Source organism: Phyllobates terribilis, unplaced genomic scaffold (assembly GCF_046119375.1).
Source record: "Phyllobates terribilis strain yellow unplaced genomic scaffold, ASM4611937v1 Scaffold_3__8_contigs__length_932513732, whole genome shotgun sequence".
Classification (NCBI taxonomy): Eukaryota; Metazoa; Chordata; class Amphibia; order Anura; family Dendrobatidae; genus Phyllobates; species Phyllobates terribilis.
In genome coordinates, this window is record NW_027362763.1 from 1995575 (window position 1) to 2013541 (window position 17967).

Genomic DNA, 17967 nt, shown 5'->3' on the forward strand with positions numbered 1-17967 from the left:
TATCATACGTTTTACAAACTATTTTGTAATGTTAGTGCAGAAAATGTAAAAAAAAAAGCTGATACTGTAAGCATTGGTGGTATAATGGTGAGCATAGCTGCCTTCCAAGCAGTTGACCTGGGTTCGATTCCTGGCCAGTGCAAAACATAGGTGTGTTTTTTTTTTAGGCACGTCATAATTTTTACTAACAATTTTGCAGGGTTAGTGCAGAAAATGTGAAAAAAATGCTGGGTACCTTAAGCATTTTTGGTATAGTGGTGAGCAAACCTGCCTTCCAAGCAGTTGACCTGCGATTGATTCCTGGTCAATGCAATACTTATGTGGGTTTTTTTTTCCTGGCACCTCTTACGTTTTACTAATAATTTTGTATTGTTAGTGCAGAAAATGTAAGAAAAAAACATGGCTTCTGTTAGTGTTGGTGGTATAGTGGTGAGCATAGCTGCCTTCCAAGCAGTTGATCCGGGTTCGATTCCCGGCCAACGCATGAATCGTTTTTCACATGTGGTGATGCTTTTAGTCTGTTTTAATTTTTCGTGTTAAGGCTCATGCTCTTCTTTCTTCTTAGAGTTTAGCAACCACGAAAATGAGAAAAAAATTGAAGAGAATATTTCTTAGATTTTTTTCAACTGTCTCATCTAACTGATCTTCTGCTCTTCAGTTGTTGATTAAATACTTTGTAGGGTTAGTCTCCAATACGAAAGCAATGTCAGGGTTGGCATTGGTGTTATGCTGGTGGGTGTAGTTGCTTTTAAAACAATAGGCCGTAGTTTAATTCTTGAAGAACTCATTGTTTTTTTGCATTTGGTGGTGTTTGTACTCTTTTTCACTTTCTGTGCTAAGGCTTATGCTTTTATATCTTTCTTGGTAACACTTTAGCTTCCTTAGTTGGCAAAAAGCAAAGCTAATTGAGAGAATTTGTAGGCAGAGGTGGAAAAGCTACATAACTGATTCCAAAAACTCCTCTGTCTTTAGAGTTAGTGTTAAAAATGCCAAAAAATGGCAGAGGTCTTTAGGGGGAATTTGGTGCTGGTGCTGACTCTTTGTAATCTTTTTGAGCTAAGGCTCATAGTGTACTTTCTTTCTTGGTAAGAGTTTAGTTACCTTATTGGCAAAAAAGTGAAAATAATTGAGAGAATTGTAAGAATTGGTGGAAAAGCTCCATAGCTGATTCACAAGAATTCATCTTTGAGTTTTGGACAATGCTTTGCCTTGTTTTTAAACTTTTTAGTAATTGGCTCTTTCAAGACATATTCAGTCCTCCTTTTTTTAAGTAAAACTTTAGCAGATTTAACAGCCATAATCCCAAACCAGTCAAGTTGGTTCATCCATTGGTTGTGTAGTGGTGAGCATAGCTGCTTTCCAACCAGTTGACCCGGGTTCAATTCCCGGCCAATGCAATACTTATGTAGCTTTATTTCTGGCATATCATACATTTTACAAACTATTTTGTAATGTTAGTGCAGAAAATGTAAGAAAAAAACTGATCCTGTAAGTATTGGTGGTATAGTGGTGAGCATAGCTGCCTTCCAAGCAGTTGACCCGGGTTCGATTCCTGGCCAATGCAAAACTTGGGTGTGATTTTCTTTCAGGCACGTCATAATTTTTACTAACAATTTTGATGGGTTAGTGCAGAAAATGTGAAAAAAATGCTGGGTACCTTAAGCATTTTTGGTATAGTGGTGAGCAAACCTGCCTTCCAAGCAGTTAACCTGCGATTGATTCCTGGTCAATGCAATACTTCTGTGGGTTTTTTTTTCCTGGCACGTCTTACTTTTTACTAATAATTTTGTATTGTTAGTGCAGAAAATGTAAGAAAAAAACATGGCTACTGTAAGTGTTGGTGGTATAGTGGTGAGCATAGCTGCCTTCTAAGCAGTTGACCTGGGTTTGATTCCCAGCCAACGCATGAATTGTTTTTCACATTTGGTGATGCTTTTAGTCTGTTTTAATTTTTCGTATTAAGGCTCATGCTCTTCTGTCATCTTAGAGTTTAGCAACCACGAAAATGAGAAAAAAATTGAAGAGAATATTTCTTAGATTTTTTTCAACTGTCTCATCTAACTGATCTTCTGCTCTTCAGTTGTTGATTAAATACTTTGTAGGGTTAGTCTCCAATACGAAAGCAATGTCAGGGTTGGCATTGGTGTTATGCTGGTGGGTGTAGTTGCTTTTAAAACAATAGGCCATAGTTTAATTCTTGAAGAACTCATAGTTTTTTTGCATTTGGTGGTGTTTGGAATCTTTTTCACTTTCTGTGCTAAGGCTTATGCTTTTATTTCTTTCTTGGTAACACTTTAGCTACGTTAGTGGGCAGAAAGCAAAGCTAATTGAGAGAATTTGTAGGCAGAGGTGGAAAAGCTACATAACTGATTCCAAAAACTCCTCTGTCTTTAGAGTTAGTGTTAAAAATGCCAAAAATGGCAGAGGTCTTTAGGAGGAATTTGGTGCTGCTGTTGACTCTTTGTAATCTGTTTGAGCTAAGGCTCATAGTGTACTTTCTTTCTTGGTAAGAGTTTAGTTACCTTATTGGCAAAAAAGTGAAAATAATTGAGAGAAATGTAAGAATTGGTGGAAAAGCTACATAGCTGATTCACAAGAATTCATCTTTGAGTTTTGGACAATGCTTTGCCTTGTTTTTAAACTTTTTAGTAATTGGCTCTTTCAAGACATATTCAGTCCTCCTTTTTTTAAGTAAAACTTTAGCAGATTTAACAGCCATAATCCCAAACCTGTTAAATTGGTTCATGCATTGGTGGTATAGTGGTGAGCATAGCTGCTTCCCAAGCAGTTGACCTGGGTTCAATTCCCGGCCAATGCAATACTTAAGTAGTTTTATTTCTGGCATATCATACATTTTACAAACTATTTTGTAATGTTAGTGCAGAAAATGTTAAAAAAAAAGCTGATCCGGTATGCATTGGTGGTATAGTGGTGAGCATAGCTGCCTTCCAAGCAGTTGACCCGGGTTTGATTCCTGGCCAATGCAAAACATAGGTGTGTTTTTTTTTCAGGCACGTTATAATTTTTACTAACAATTTTGTAGGGTTAGTGCAGAAAATGTGAAAAAAATGCTGGGTACCTTAAGCATTTTTGGTATAGTGGTGAGCAAACCTGCCTTCCAAGCAGTTGACCTGCGATTGATTCCTGGTCAAGGCAATACTTATGTGGGGTTTTTTTTCCTGGCACGTCTTACTTTTTACTAATAATTTTGTATTGTTAGTGCAGAAAATGTAAGAAAAAAACATGGTTACTGTAAGTGTGGGTGGTATAGTGGTGAGCATAGCTGACCTCCAAGCAGTTGACCCGGGTTCGATTCCCGGCCAACGCATGAATTGTTTCTCACATTTGGTGATGCTTTTAGTCTGTTTTAATTTTTCGTGTTAAGGCTCATGCTCTTCTTTCTTCTTAGAGTTTAGCAACCACGAAAATGAGAAAAAAATTGAAGAGAATATTTCTTAAATTTTTTTCAACTGTCTCATCTAACTGATCTTCTGCTCTTCAGTTGTTGATTAAACACTTTGTAGGGTTAGTCTCCAATATGAAAGCAATGTCAGGGTTGGCATTGGTGTTATGCTGGTGGGTGTAGTTGCTTTTAAAACAATAGGCCATAGTTTAATTCTTGAAGAACTCATTGTTTTTTTGCATTTGGTGGTGTTTGGAATCTTTTTCACTTTCTGTGCTAAGGCTTATGCTTTATTTCTTTCTTGGTAACACTTTAGCTACCTTAGTGGGCAGAAAGCAAAGCTAATTGAGAAAATTTGTAGGCAGAGGTGGAAAAGCTACATAACTGACTCCAAAAACTCCTCTGTCTTTAGAGTTAGTGTTAAAAATGCCAAAAATGGCAGAGGTCTTTAGGGGGAATTTGGTGCTGCTGTTGACTCTTTGTAATCTGTTTGAGCTAAGGCTCATAGTGTACTTTCTTTCTTGGTAAGAGTTTAGTTACCTTATTGGCAAAAAAGTGAAAATAATTGAGAGAAATGTAAGAATTGGTGTAAAACCTACATAGCTGATTCACAAGAATTCATCTTTGAGTTTTGGACAATGCTTTGCCTTGTTTTTAAACTTTTTAGTAATTGGCTCTTTCAAAACATATTCAGTCCTCCTTTTTTAAGTAAAACTTTAGCAGATTTAACAGCCAAAATCCCAAACCAGTCAAGTGGGTTCATGCATTGGTGGTATAGTGGTGAGCATAGCTGCTTCCTAAGCAGGTGACCCGGGTTCGATTTCCAGCCAATGCAATACTTATGTAGTTTATTTCTGGCATATCATACATTTTACAAACTATTTTGTAATGTTAGTGCAGAAAATGTAAAAAAAAAAGCTGACCCTGTAAGCATTGGTGTTATAGTGGTGAGCATAGCTGCCTTCCAAGCAGTTGACCCGGGTATGATTCCTGGCCAATGCAAAACATGGGTGTGTTTTTTTTTCAGGCACGTCATACTTTTTACTAACAATTTTGTAGGGTTAGTGCAGAAAATGTGAAAAAAATGCTGGGTACCTTAAGCATTTTTGGTATAGTGGTGAGCAAACCTGCCTTCCAAGCAGTTGACCTGCGATTGATTCCTGGTCAATGCAATACTTATGTGGGGTTTTTTTTCCTGGCACGTCTTACTTTTTACTAATAATTTTGTATTGTTAGTGCAGAAAATGTAAGAAAAAAACAAGGTTTCTTTAAGTGTTGGTGGTATAGTGGTGAGCATAGCTGCCTTCAAAGCAGTTGACCCGGGTTCGATTCCCGGCCAACGCATGAATTGTTTTTCACATTTGGTGATGTTTTAGTCTGTTTTAATTTTTCGTGTTAAAGCTCATGCTCTTCTTTCTTCTTAGAGTTTAGCAACCACGAAAATGAGAAAAAAATTGAAGAGAATATTTCTTATCTTTTTTCAACTGTCTCATCTAACTGATCTTCTGCTCTTCAGTTGTTGATTAAACACTTTGTAGGGTTAGTCTCCAATATGAAAGCAATGTCAGGGTTGGCATTGGTGTTATGCTGGTGGGTGTAGTTGCTTTTAAAACAATAGGCCATAGTTTAATTCTTGAAGAACTCATTGTTTTTTTGCATTTGGTGGTGTTTGAAATCTTTTTCACTTTCTGTGCTAAGGCTTATGCTTTTATTTCTTTCTTGGTAACACTTTAGCTACCTTAGTTGGCAAAAAGCAAAGCGAATTGAGAGAATTTGTAGGCAGAGGTGGAAAAGCTACATAACTGATTCCAAAAACTCCTCTGTCTTTAGAGTTAGTGTTAAAAATGCCAAAAATGGCAGAGGTCTTTAGGGTTAATTTGGTGCTGGTGCTGACTCTTTGTAATATTTTTGAGCTAAGGCTCATAGTGTACTTTCTTTCTTGGTAAGAGTTTAGTTACCTTATTGGCAAAAAAGTGAAAATAATTGAGAGAATTGTAAGAATTGGTGGAAAAGCTCCATAGCTGATTCACAAGAATTCATCTTTGAGTTTTGGACAATGCTTTGCCTTGTTTTTAAACTTTTTAGTAATTGGCTCTTTCAAGACATATTCAGTCCTCCTTTTTTTAAGTAAAACTTTAGCAGAGTTAACAGCCATAATCCCAAACCAGTCAAGTTGGTTCATGCATTGGTGGTATAGTGGTGAGCATAGCTGCTTCCCAAGCAGTTGACCCGGGTTCGATTCCCGGCCAATGCAATACTCATGTAGTTTTATTTCTGGCATATTATACATTTTACAAACTATTTTGTAATGTTAGTGCAGAAAATGTATAAAAAAAATCTGATCCTGTAAGCATTGGTGGTATAGAGGTGAGCATAGCTGCCTTCCAAGCAGTTGACCCGGGTTCGATTCCTGGCCAATGCAAAACATGGGTGTGTTTTTTTTTCAGGCACGTCATACTTTTTACTAACAATTTTGTAGGGTTAGTGCAGAAAATGTGAAAAAGGTGCTGGGTACCTTAAGCATTTTTGGTATAGTGGTGAGCAAACCTGCCTTCCAAGCAGTTGACCTGCGATTGATTCCTGGTCAATGCAATACCTATGTGGGGTTTTTTTTCCTGGCACGTCTTACTTTTTACTAATAATTTTGTATTGTTAGTGCAGAAAATGTAAGAAAAAAACATGGCTTCTGTAAGTGTTGGTGGTATAGTGGTGAGCATAGCTGCCTTCCACGTAATTGACTCGGGTTCGATTCCTGGCCAACGCATGAATTGTTTTTCACATTTGGTGATGCTTTTAGTCTGTTTTAATTTTTCGTGTTAAGGTTCATGCTCTTCTTTCTTCTTAGAGTTTAGCAACCACGAAAATGAGAAAAAAATTGAAGAGAATATTTCTTAGATTTTTTTCAACTGTCTCATCTAACTGATCTTCTGCTCTTCAGTTCTTGATTAAATACTTTGTAGGGTTTGTCTCCAATATGAAAGCAATGTCAGGGTTGGCATTGGTGTTATGCTGGTGGGTGTAGTTGCTTTTAAAACAATAGGCCATAGTTTAATTCTTGAAGAACTCATTGTTTTTTTGCATTTGGTGGTGTTTGGAATCTTTTTCACTTTCTGTGCTAAGGCTTATGCTTTTATTTCTTTCTTGGTAACACTTTAGCTACCTTAGTGGGCAGAAAGCAAAGCTAATTGAGAGAATTTGTAGGCAGAGGTGGAAAAGCTACATAACTGATTCCAAAAACTCCTCTGTCTTTAGAGTTAGTGTTAAAAATGCCAAAAATGGCAGAGGTCTTTAGGGGGAATTTGGCGCTGCTGTTGACTCTTTGTAATCTGTTTGAGCTAAGGCTCATAGTGTACTTTCTTTCTTGGTAAGAGTTTAATTACCTTATTGGCAAAAAAGTGAAAATAATTGAGAGAAATGTAAGAATTGGTGGAAAAGCTCCATAGCTGATTCACAAGAATTCATCTTTGAGTTTTGGACAATGCTTTGCCTTGTTTTTAAACTTTTTAGTAATTGGCTCTTTCAAGACATATTCAGTCCTCCTTTTTTAAGTAAAACTTTAGCAGATTTAACAGCCAAAATCCCAAACCAGTCAAGTGGGTTCATGCATTGGTGGTATAGTGGTGAGCATAGCTGCTTCCCAAGCAGTTGACCCAGGTTCTATTTCCAGCCAATGCAATACTTATGTAGTTTTATTTCTGGCATATCATACATTTTACAAACTATTTTGTAATGTTAGTGCAGAAAATGTAAAAAAAAAAGTTGACCTTGTAAGCATTGGTGGTGTAGTGGTGAGCATAGCTGCCTTCCAAGCAGTTGACCTGGGTTCAATTCCCGGCCAATACAAAACATCGGTGTTTCTTTTTTTCAGGCACGTCATACTTTTTACTAACAATTTTGTAGGGTTAGTGCAGAAAATGTGAAAAAAATGCTGGGTACCTTAAGCATTTTTGGTATAGTGGTGAGCAAACCTGCCTTCCAAGCAGTTGACCTGCGATTGATTCCTGGTCAATGCAATACTTATGTGGGGTTTTTTTTCCTGGCACGTCTTACTTTTTACTAATAATTTCGTATTGTTAGTGCAGAAAATGTAAGAAAAAAACATGGCTTCTGTAAGTGTTGGTGGTATAGTGGTGAGAATTGCCGCCTTCTAAGTAGTTGACCCGAGTTCGATTCTCAGCCAACGCATGAATTGTTTTTCACATTTGGTGATGCTTTTAGACTGTTTTAATTTTTCGTGTTAAGTCTCAGGCTCTTCTTTCTTCTTAGAGTTTAGTAACCACGAAAATGAGAAAAAAATTGAAGAGAATATTTCTTACCTTTTTTTCAACTGTCTCATCTAACTGATCTTCTGCTCTTCAGTTGTTGATTAAACACTTTGTAGGGTTAGTCTCCAATATGAAAGCAATGTCAGGGTTGGCTTTGGTGTTATGCTGGTGGGTGTAGTTGCTTTTAAAACAATAGGCCATAGTTTAATTCTTGAAGAACTCATTGTTTTTTTGCATTTGGTGGTGTTTGGACTCTTTTTCACTTTCTGTGCTAAGGCTTATGCTTTTATTTCTTTCTTGGTAACACTTTAGCTACCTTAGTTGGCAAAAAGCAAAGCTAATTGAGAGAATTTGTAGGCAGAGGTGGAAAAGCTACATAACTGATTCCAAAAACTCCTCTGTCTTCAGAGTTAGTGTTAAAAATGCCAAAAATGGCAGAGGTCTTTAGGTGTAATTTGGTGCTGGTGCTGACTCTTTGTAATCTTTTTGAGGTAAGGCTCATAGTGTACTTTCTTTCTTGGTAAGAGTTTAGTTACCTTATTGGCAAAAAAGTGAAAATAATTGAGAGAATTGTAAGAATTGGTGGAAAAGCTCCATAGCTGATTCACAAGAATTCATCTTTGAGTTTTGGACAATGCTTTGCCTTGTTTTTAAACTTTTTAGTAATTGGCTCTTTCAAGACATATTCAGTCCTCCTTTTTTTAAGTAAAACTTTAGCAGATTTAACAGCCATAATCCCAAACCAGTCAAGTGGGTTCATGCATTGGTGGTATAGTGGTGAGCATAGCTGCTTTCCAAGCAGTTGACCCGGGTTCGATTCTCAGCCAATGCAATACTTATGTAGTTTTATTTCTGGCATATCATACATTTTACAAACTATTTTGTAATATTAGTGCAGAAAATGTAAAAAAAAAAGCTGATCCTGTAAGCATTGGTGGTATAGTGGTGAGCATAGCTGTCTTCCAGGCATTTGACCCGGGTTCGATTCCTGGCCAATGCAAAACATGGGTGTGTTTTTTTTTCAGGCACGTCATACTTTTTACTAACAATTTTGTAGGGTTAGTGCAGAAAATGTGAAAAAAATGCTGGGTACCTTAAGCATTTTTGGTATAGTGGTGAGCAAACCTGCCTTCCAAGCAGTTGACCTGCGATTGATTTCTGGTCAATGCAATTCCTATGTGGGGTTTTTTTTCCTGGCACGTCTTACTTTTTACTAATAATTTTGTATTGTTAGTGCAGAAAATGTAAGAAAAAAACATGGCTTCTGTAAGTGTTGGTGGTATACTGGTGAGCATATCTGCCTTCCATGTAATTGACCCGGGTTCGATTCCTGGCCAACGCATGAATTGTTTTTCACATTTGGTGATGCTTTTAGTCTGTTTTAATTTTTCGTGTTAAGGTTCATGCTCTTCTTTCTTCTTAGAGTTTAGCAACCACGAAAATGAGAAAAAAATTGAAGAGAATATTTCTTAGCTTTTTTTCAACTGTCTCATCTAACTGATCTTCTGCTCTTCAGTTGTTGATTAAATACTTTGTAGGGTTAGTCTCCAATACGAAAGCAATGTCAGGGTTGGCATTGGTGTTATGCTGGTGGGTGTAGTTGCTTTTAAAACAATAGGCCATAGTTTAATTCTTGAAGAACTCATTGTTTTTTTGCATTTGGTGGTGTTAGGAATCTTTTTCACTTTCTGTGCTAAGGCTTATGCTTTTATTTCTTTCTTGGTAACACTTTAGCTACCTTATTGGGCAGAAAGCAAAGCTAATTGAGAGAATTTGTAGGCAGAGGTGGAAAAGCTACATAACTGATTCCAAAAACTCCTCTTTCTTTAGAGTTAGTGTTAAAAATGCCAAAAATGGCAGAGGTCTTTAGGGGGAATTTGGTGCTGGTGTTGACTCTTTGTAATCTGTTTGAGCTAAGGCTCATAGTGTACTTTCTTTCTTGGTAAGAGTTTAGTTACCTTATTGGCAAAAAAGTGAAAATAATTGAGAGAAATGTAAGAATTGGTGGAAAAGCTACATAGCTGATTCACAAGAATTCATCTTTGAGTTTTGGACAATGCTTTGCCTTGTTTTTAAACTTTTTAGTAATTGGCTCTTTCAAGACATATTCAGTCCTCCTTTTTTTAAGTAAAACTTTAGCAGATTTAACAGCCATAATCCCAAACCAGTCAAGTTGGTCCATGCATTGGTGGTATAGTGGTGAGCATAGCTGCTTCCCAAGCAGTTGACCTGGGTTCGATTCCCGGCCAATGCAATACTTATGTAGTTTTATTTCTGGCATATCATACATTTTACAAACTATTTTGTAATGTTAGTGCAGAAAATGTCAAAAAAAAAGCTGATCCTGTAAGCATTGTTGGTATAGTGTTGAGCATAGCTGCCTTCCAAGCACTTGACCCGGGTTCGATTCCTGGCCAATGCAAAACATGGGTGTGTTTTTTTTTCAGGCACGTCATAATTTTTACTAACAATTTTGTAGGGTTAGTGCAGAAAATGTGAAAGAAATGCTGGGTACCTTAAGCATTTTTGGTATAGTGGTGAGCAAACCTGCCTTCCAAGCAGTTGACCTGCGATTGATTCCTGGTCGATGCAATACTTATGTGGCTTTTTTTTTCCTGGCACGTCTTACTTTTTACTAATAATTTTGTATTGTAAGTGCAGAAAATGTAAGAAAAAACCATGGCTTCTGTAAGTGTTGGTGGTATAGTGGTGAGAGTCGCTGCCTTCCAAGTACTTGACGCGAGTTCGATTCTCAGCCAACGCGTAAATTGTTTTACACATTTGGTGATGCTTTTAGTCTGTTTTAATTTTTCGCGTTAAGTCTCAGGCCCTTCTTTCTTCTTAGAGTTTAGCAACCACGAAAATGAGAAAAAAATTGAAGAGAATATTTCGTAGCTTTTTTTCAACTGTCTCATCTAACTGATCTTCTGCTCTTCAGTTGTTGATTAAACACTTTGTAGGGTTAGTCTCCAATATGAAAGCAATGTCAGGGTTGGCATTGGTGTTATGCTGGTGGGTGTAATTGCTTTTAAAACAATAGGCCATAGTTTAATTCTTGAAGAACTCATTGTTTTTTGCATTTGGTGGTGTTTGGACTCTTTTTCACTTTCTGTGCTAAGGCTTATGCTTTTATTTCTTTCTTGGTAACACTTTAGCTACCTTAGTTGGCAAAAAGCAAAGCTAATTGAGAGAATTTGTAGGCAGAGGTGGAAAAGCTACATAACTGATTTCAAAAACTCCTCTGTCTTTAGAGTTAGTGTTAAAAATGCCAAAAATGGCAGAGATCTTTAGGGGTAATTTGGTGATGGTGCTGACTCTTTGTAATCTTTTTGAGCTAAGGCTCATAGTGTACTTTCGTTCTTGGTAAGAGTTTAGTTACCTTATTGGCAAAAAATTGAAAATAATTGAGAGAATTGTAAGAATTGGTGGAAAAGCTCCATAGCTGATTCACAAGAATTCATCTTTGAGTTTTGGACAATGCTTTGCCTTGTTTTTAAACTTTTTAGTAATTGGCTCTTTCAAGACATATTCAGTCCTCCTTTTTTTAAGTAAAACTTTAGCAGATTTAACAGCCATAATCCCAAACCAGTCAAGTTGGTTCATGCATTGGTGGTATAGTGGTGAGCATAGCTGTTTCCCAAGCAGTTGACCCAGGTTCGATTCCCAGCCAATGCAATACTTATGTAGTTTTATTTCTGGCATATCATACATTTTACAAACTATTTTGTAATGTTAGTGCAGAAAATGTAAAAAAAAAAGCTGATCCTGTAAGTATTGGTGGTATAGTGATGAACATAGCTGTCTTCCAAGCAGTTGACCCGGGTTCAATTACTGGCCAATACAAAACATCGGTGTTTTTTTTTTTTCAGGCACGTCATACTTTTTACTAACAATTTTGTAGGGTTAGTGCAGAAAATGTGAAAAAAATGCTGGGTACCTTAAGCATTTTTGGTATAGTGGTGAGCAAACCTGCCTTCCAAGCAGTTGACCTGCGATTGATTCCTGGTCAATGCAATACTTATGTGGGTTTTTTTTTACTGGCACGTCTTACGTTTTACTAATAATTTCGTATTGTTAGTGCAGAAAATGTAAGAAAAAAACATGGCTTCTGTAAGTGTTGGTGGTATAGTGGTGAGAATCGCTGCCTTCCAAATATTTGACACGAGTTTGATTCTCAGCCAACGCATGAATTGTTTTTCACATTTGGTGATGCTTTTAGTCTGTTTTAATTTTTCGTGTTAAGTCTCAGGCTCTTCTTTCTTCTTAGAGTTTAGCAACCACGAAAATGAGAAAAAAATTGAAGAGAATATTTCTTAGCTTTTTTTCAACTGTCTCATCTAACTGATCTTCTGCTCTTCAGTTGTTGATTAAACACTTTGTAGGGTTAGTCTCCAAAACGAAAGCAATGTCAGGGTTGGCATTGGTGTTATGCTGGTGGGTGTAGTTGCTTTTAAAACAATAGGCCATAGTTTAATTCTTGAAGAACTCATAGTTTTTTTGCATTTGGTGGTGTTTGGAATCTTTTTCACTTTCTGTGCTAAAGCTTATGCTTTTATTTCTTTCTTGGTAAGACTTTAGCTACCTTAGTTGGCAAAAAGCAAAGCTAATTGAGAGAATTTGTAGGCAGAGGTGGAAAAGCTACATAACTGATTCCAAAAACTCCTCTGTCTTTAGAGTTAGTGTTAAAAATGCCAAAAATAGCAGAGGTCTTTAGGGGTAATTTGGTGCTGGTGCTGACTCTTTGTAATCTGTTTGAGCTAAGGCTCATAGTGTACTTTCTTTCTTGGTAAGAGTTTAGATACCTTATTGGCAAAAAAGTGAAAATAATTGAGAGAAATGTAAGAATTGGTGGAAAAGCTACATAGCTGATTCACAAGAATTCATCTTTGAGTTTTGGACAATGCTTTGCCTTGTTTTTAAACTTTTTAGTAATTGGCTCTTTCAAGACATATTCAGTCCTCCTTTTTTAAGTAAAACTTTAGCAGATTTAACAGCCATAATCCCAAACCAGTCAAGTTGGTTCATGCATTGGTGGTATAGTGGTGAGCATAGCTGCTTCCCAAGCAGTTGACCCCGGTTAGATTCCCGGCCAATGCAATACTTAAGTAGTTTTATTTCTGGCATATCATACATTTTACAAACTATTTTGTAATGTTAGTGCAGAAAATGTAAAAAAAAAAGCTGACCCTGTAAGCATTGGTGGTATAGTGGTGAGCAAAGCTTCCTTCCAAGCAGTTGACCCGGGTTCAATTCCCGGCCAACACAAAACATGGGTGTATTTTTTTTTCAGGCACGTCATACTTTTTACTAACAATTTTGTAGGGTTAGTGCAGAAAATGTGAAAAAAAATGCTGGGTACCTTAAGCATTTTTGGTATAGTGGTGAGCAAACCTGCCTTCCAAGCAGTTGACCTGCGATTGATTCCTGGTCAATGCAATACTTATGTGGGTTTTTTTTTACTGGCACGTCTTACTTTTTACTAATAATTTCGTATTGTTAGTGCAGAAAATGTAAGAAAAAAAGATGGATTCTGTAAGTGTTGGTGGTATAGTGGTGAGAATCGCTGCCTTCCAAGTAGTTGACCCGAGTTCGATTCTCAGCCAACGCATGAATTGTTTTTCACATTTGGTGATGCTTTTAGTCTGTTTTAATTTTTCGTGTTAAGTCTCAGGCTCTTCTTTCTTCTTAGAGTTTAGCAACCACGAAAATGAGAAAAAAATTGAAGAGAATATTTCTTAGCTTTTTTTCAACTGTCTCATCTAACTGATCTTCTGCTCTTCAGTTGTTGATTAAACACTTTGTAGGGTTAGTCTCCAATATGAAAGCAATGTCAGGGTTGGCATTGGTGTTATGCTGGTGGGTGTAGTTGCTTTTAAAACAATAGGCCATAGTTTAATTCTTGAAGAACTCATTGTTTTTTTGCATTTGGTGGTGTTTGGACTCTTGTTCACTTTCTCTGCTAAGGCTTATGCTTTTATTTCTTTCTTGGTAACACTTTAGCTACCTTAGTTGGCAAAAAGCAAAGCTAATTGAGAGAATTTGTAGGCAGAGGTGGAAAAGCTACATAACCGATTCCAAAAACTCCTCTGTCTTTAGAGTTAGTGTTAAAAATGCCAAAAATGGCAGAGGTCTTTAGGGGTAATTTGGTGCTGGTGCTGACTCTTTGTAATCTTTTTGAGCTAAGGCTCATAGTGTACTTTCTTTCTTGGTAAGAGTTTAGTTACCTTATTGGCAAAAAAGTGAAAATAATTGAGAGAATTGTAAGAATTGGTGGAAAAGCTCCATAGCTGATTCACAAGAATTCATCTTTGAGTTTTGGACAATGCTTGCCTTGTTTTTAAACTTTTTAGTAATTGGCTCTTTCAAGACATATTCAGTCCTCCTTTTTTAAGTGAAACTTTAGCAGATTTAACAGCCATAGTTCCAAACCAGTCAAGTTGGTTCATGCATTGGTGGTATAGTGGTGAGTTATAGCTGCTTCCCAAGCAGTTGACCTGGGCTCGATTCCCGGCCAATGCAATACTTATGTAGTTTTATTTCTGGCATATCATACATTTTACAAACTATTTTGTAATGTTAGTGCAGAAAATGTAAAAAAAAAAGCTGATCCTGTAAGCATTGGTGGTATAGTAGTGAGCATAGCTGCCTTCCAAGCAGTTGACCCGGGTTCGATTCCTGGGCAATACAAAACATCGGTGTTTTTTTTTTTCAGGCACGTCATACTTTTTACTAACAATTTTGTAGGGTTAGTGCAGTAAATGTGAAAAAAATGCTGGGTACCTTAAGCATTTTTGTATAGTGGTGAGCATAGCTGCCTTCCAAGCAGTTGACCAGGGTTCGATTCCTGGCCAACGCATGAATTGTTTTTAACATTTGGTGATGCTTTTAGTCTGTTTTAATTTTTCGTGTTAAGGCTCATGCTCTTCTTTCTTCTTAGAGTTTAGCAACCACGAAAATGAGAAAAAAATTGAAGAGAATATTTCTTAGCTTTTTTTCAACTGTCTCATCTAACTGATCTTCTGCTCTTCAGTTGTTGATTAAATACTTTATAGGGTTAGTCTCCAATACGAAAACAATGTCAGGGTTGGCATTGGTGTTATGCTGTTTGGTGTAGTTGCTTTTAAAACAATAGGCCATAGTTTAATTCTTGAAGAACTCATTGTTTTTTTGCATTTGGTGGTGTTTGGAATCTTTTTCACTTTCTGTGCTAAGGCTTATGCTTTTATTTCTTTCTTGGTAACACTTTAGCTACCTTAGTGGGCAGAAAGCAAAGCTAATTGAGAGAATTTGTAGGCAGAGGTGGAAAAGCTACATAACTGATTCCAAAAACTCCTCTGTCTTTAGAGTTAGTGTTAAAAATGCCAAAAATGGCAGAGGTCTTTAGGGGTAATTTGGTGCTGGTGCTGACTGTTTGTAATCTTTTTGAGCTAAGGCTCATAGTGTACTTTCTTTCTTGGTAAGAGTTTAGTTACCTTATTAGCAAAAAAGTGAAAATAATTGAGAGAATTGTAATAATTGGTGGAAAAGCTCCATAGCTCATTCACAAGAATTTATCTTTGAGTTTTGGACAATGCTTTTCCTTGTTTCTAAACTTTTTAGTAATTGGCTCTTTCAAGACATATTCAGTCCTCCTTTTTTTAAGTAAAACTTTAGCAGATTTAACAGCCATAATTCCAAACCAGTCAAGTTGGTTCATGCATTGGTGGTATAGTGGTGAGCATAGCTGCTTCCCAAGCAGTTGACCTGGATTCGAATCCCGGCCAATGCAATACTTATGTAGTTTTATTTCTGGCATATCATACATTTTACAAACTATTTTGTAATGTTAGTGCAGAAAATGTAAAAAAAAAAGCTGAACCTGTAAGCATTGGTGGTATAGAGGTGAGCATAGCTGCCTTCCATGCAGTTGACCCGTGTTCAATTCCCAGCCAATACAAAACAACGGTGTTTTTTTTTTTCAGGCAAGTCATACTTTTTACTAACAATTTTGTAGGGTTAGTGCAGAAAATGTGAAAAAAATGCTGGGTACCTTAAGCATTTTTGTTATAGTGGTGAGCAAACCTGCCTTCCAAGCAGTTGACCTGCGATTGATTCCTGGTCAATGCAATACTTATGCGGGGTTTTTTTTCCTGGCACGTCTTACTTTTTACTAATAATTTCGTATTGTTAGTGCAGAAAATGTAAGAAAAAAACATGGCTTCTGTAAGTGTTGGTGGTATAGTGGTGAGAATCGCTGCCTTCCAAGTAGCTGACCCGAATTCGATTCTCAGCCAACGCATGAATATTTTATCACATTTGGTGATGCTTTTAGTCTGTTTTAATTTTTCGTGTTAAGTCTCAGGCTCTTCTTTCTTCTTAGAGTTTAGCAACCACGAAAATGAGAAAAAAATTGAAGAGAATATTTCTTAGCTTTTTTTCAACTGTCTCATCTAACTGATCTTCTGCTCTTCAGTTGTTGATTAAACAGTTTGTAGGGTTAGTCTCCAATATGAAAGCAATGTCAAGGTTGGCATTGGTGTCATGCTGGTGGGTGTAGTTGCTTTTAAAACAATAGGCCTTAGTTTAATTCTTGAAGAACTCATTGTTTTTTTGCATTTGGTGGTGTTTGGACTCTTTTTCACTTTCTGTGCTAAGGCTTATGCTTTTATTTCTTTCTTGGTAACACTTTAGCTACCTTAGTTGGCAAAAAGCAAAGCTAATTGAGAGAATTTGTAGGCAGAGGTGGAAAAGCTACATAACTGATTCCAAAAACTCCTCTGTCTTTAGAGTTAGTGTTAAAAATGCTAAAAATGGCAGAGGTCTTTAGGGGTAATTTGGTGCTGGTGCTGACTCTTTGTAATCTTTTTGAGCTAAGGCTCATAGAGTACTTTCTTTCTTGGTAAGAGTTTAGTTACCTTATTGCAAAAAAAAAGTGAAAATAATTGAGAGAATTGTAAGAATTGGTGGAAAAGCTCCATAGCTGATTCACAAGAATTCATCTTTGAGTTTTGGACAATGCTTTGCCTTGTTTTTAAACTTTTTAGTAATTGGCTCTTTCAAGACATATTCAGTCCTCCTTTTTTAAGTAAAACTTTAGCAGATTTAACAGCCAAAATCCCAAACCAGTCAAGTGGGTTCATGCATTGGTGGTATAGTGGTGAGCATTGCTGCTTCCCAAACAGTTGACCCAGGTTCGATTTCCAGCCAATGCAATACTTATGTAGTTTTATTTCTGGCATATCATACATTTTACAAACTATTTTGTAATGTTAGTGCAGAAAATGTAAAAAAAAAGCTGACTCTATAAGCATTGGTGGTATAGTGGTGAGCATAGCTGCCTTCCAAGCAGTTGACCTGGGTTCAATTCCTGGCCAATACAAAACATCAGTGTTTTTTTTTTTCAGGCACATCATACTTTTTACTAACAATTTTGTAGGGTTAGTGCAGAAAATGTGAAAAAAATGCTGGGTACCTTAAGCATTTTTGGTATAGTGGTGAGCAAACCTGCCTTCCAAGCAGTTGACCTGCGATTGATTCCTGGTCAATGCAATACTTATGTGGGGTTTTTTTTCCTGGCACGTCTTACTTTTTACTAATAATTTCGTATTGTTAGTGCAGAAAATGTAAGAAAAAAACATGGCTTCTGTAAGTGTTGGTGGTATAGTGGTGAGAATCGCTGTCTTCCAAGTAGTTGACCCGAGTTCGATTCTCAGCCAACGCATGAATTGTTTTTCACATTTGGTGATGCTTTTAGTCTGTTTTAATTTTTCGTGTTAAGTCTCAGGCTCTTCTTTCTTCTTAGAGTTTAGCAACCACGAAAATGAGAAAAAAATTGAAGAGAATATTTCTTAGCTTTTTTTCAACTGTCTCATCTAACTGATCTTCTGCTCTTCAGTTGTTGATTAAACACTTTGTAGGGTTAGTCTCCAATACGAAAGCAATGTCAGGGTTGGCATTGGTGTTATGCTGGTGGGTGTAGTTGCTTTTAAAACAATAGGCCATAGTTTAATTCTTGAAGAACTCATTGTTTTTTTGCATTTGGTGGTGTTTGGACTCTTTTTCACTTTCTGTGCTAAGGCTTATGCTTTTATTTCTTTCTTGGTAACACTTTAGCTACCTTAGTTGGCAAAAAGCAAAGCTAATTGAGAGAATTTGTAGGCAGAGGTGGAAAAGCTACATAACTGATTCCAAAAACTCCTCTGTCTTTAGAGTTAGTGTTAAAAATGCCAAAAATGGCAGAGGTCTTTAGGGGTAATTTGGTGCTGGTGCTGACTGTTTGTAATCTTTTTGAGCTAAGGCTCATAGTGTACTTTCTTTCTT

The 17967-nt window shown here is 36.8% G+C and overlaps 7 non-coding genes across 7 annotated transcripts; all 7 read left to right on the plus strand.

Annotated features, from left to right (window-relative positions):
• The first annotated feature begins 412 nt into the window (after window positions 1-412).
• TRNAG-UCC (transfer RNA glycine (anticodon UCC)) lies at window positions 413-484 on the plus strand. The gene has a single exon. It is a non-coding gene; the product is annotated as a tRNA-Gly (tRNA).
• A 1350-nt stretch (window positions 485-1834) lies between these two features.
• On the plus strand, window positions 1835-1906 carry TRNAR-UCU (transfer RNA arginine (anticodon UCU)). The gene has a single exon. It is a non-coding gene; the product is annotated as a tRNA-Arg (tRNA).
• An 840-nt stretch (window positions 1907-2746) lies between these two features.
• TRNAG-CCC (transfer RNA glycine (anticodon CCC)) lies at window positions 2747-2818 on the plus strand. The gene has a single exon. It is a non-coding gene; the product is annotated as a tRNA-Gly (tRNA).
• A 2767-nt stretch (window positions 2819-5585) lies between these two features.
• Window positions 5586-5657, plus strand: TRNAG-CCC (transfer RNA glycine (anticodon CCC)). The gene has a single exon. It is a non-coding gene; the product is annotated as a tRNA-Gly (tRNA).
• A 1517-nt stretch (window positions 5658-7174) lies between these two features.
• TRNAG-UCC (transfer RNA glycine (anticodon UCC)) lies at window positions 7175-7246 on the plus strand. Its single transcript has one exon. It is a non-coding gene; the product is annotated as a tRNA-Gly (tRNA).
• Window positions 7247-9850: 2604 nt separating this feature from the next.
• On the plus strand, window positions 9851-9922 carry TRNAG-CCC (transfer RNA glycine (anticodon CCC)). Its single transcript has one exon. It is a non-coding gene; the product is annotated as a tRNA-Gly (tRNA).
• Window positions 9923-15364: 5442 nt separating this feature from the next.
• On the plus strand, window positions 15365-15436 carry TRNAG-CCC (transfer RNA glycine (anticodon CCC)). Its single transcript has one exon. It is a non-coding gene; the product is annotated as a tRNA-Gly (tRNA).
• The last annotated feature ends 2531 nt before the right edge of the window (window positions 15437-17967 follow it).